This window comes from Miscanthus floridulus, chromosome 8 (assembly GCF_019320115.1).
Source record: "Miscanthus floridulus cultivar M001 chromosome 8, ASM1932011v1, whole genome shotgun sequence".
Classification (NCBI taxonomy): Eukaryota; Viridiplantae; Streptophyta; class Magnoliopsida; order Poales; family Poaceae; genus Miscanthus; species Miscanthus floridulus.
The window spans coordinates 226,453,781-226,454,934 of record NC_089587.1 but is presented as its reverse complement, the minus strand read 5'-3'; the positions used below and the strand labels follow the sequence as shown (position 1 = coordinate 226,454,934).

At 46.1% G+C, this 1,154-nt stretch overlaps 1 long non-coding RNA gene across 1 annotated transcript; it reads left to right on the top strand.

Annotated features, from left to right (window-relative positions):
- Positions 1-306: 306 nt before the first annotated feature.
- On the top strand, positions 307-864 carry LOC136475218 (uncharacterized). The gene is made up of 3 exons (XR_010763125.1): positions 307-462; positions 524-589; positions 649-864. It is a non-coding gene; the product is annotated as an uncharacterized lncRNA (long non-coding RNA).
- Positions 865-1,154: the final 290 nt, after the last annotated feature.

The window sequence follows — 1,154 nt, the reverse complement described above, 5'->3', positions numbered from 1 at the left end:
GTAGTACAACTTTCTCCTGATGCCGATACCACAGATGTTGATATATCTACCTGGACACCAATATCTTTCATCACCGAGTCATACAAGCAATGGTGGCGAGAGTGGAAAGAGCAACTGTTCGCGACTTCTGCTCACACATATCGGCACATGATCGATTCTGAATATGCTATCCCTGACGATGCGGTAAGTTTCTTTGAACTCCCTTCTGCTTTTCCTTTCATTTATCAATAACTGACTCCCTTGTAACAGGTTAACCACCCAGCACCATCGGTGAGCAAAAGTGGGAAACCCTCCAACCTCCGGCCTATTTCCCCAACATCGCCGATCGGCTACAACGCTCCCACCTTAGCCGCTTTGACCCACCAGAAGATTCGTACCAAGACCATCACTTCTAAGTCAAAATTGGCTATATCCAGGGCTACTCCATCGGCCGCTGCTACAACCTTGGTCAAAGCCTTTAAGGTAACAACCTTGTTTATTTTCACTTATGCCAATCACAAACTATATTAACCTTAATCATCAGGGGGTAAGAGCTGCTACTGGATCATCATCGGCAATTCCGCCGATATCAAGCACCACTCCTTCAGAGGTAGCTTCTTGACTTTACATTTTATCTGTTAAATATCATATCTCACACTTGTTTTACAGCAACAATTGGGTACATCGGCAAACGTACCAGATGCCCAAGCTTCACAACCAACAAGTGTCGATGCCCCCCAGCCGATCGTTGCCGATGTCCAAGCAAAGCGCAAAGCTTCAACAGATACTGAAGCACAGCCAAAACGACAAAGGTCTATGCCGATCCCTACATCTGCCCCAATGTCATCGGTCATCACACCTCAAGAGCCTACCACCGATGAAGTCACAGAGGATATTCCATCGGCAAGCTCAGCCGATCCACACGACATACTCCAGGTTGCTTCCTCCAGTCAAGCACAGGAAATTGCCTGGAAACAGGTAAACCGATCAACCTATCTGATTTTACAATACTCATACTTACCCCTGATTGATCTCCTTGTCTTTCTTTCAGGAACAAGATTCCCCGAACAGCCTATTTTCCTTTGCCATTGACATTTCTGACGACGATGGAGAGGAGACAAGTTCTTCCCTTGCACTGGGAACAATATCGGCAGAAACTAAATCCAAGTTGGAAA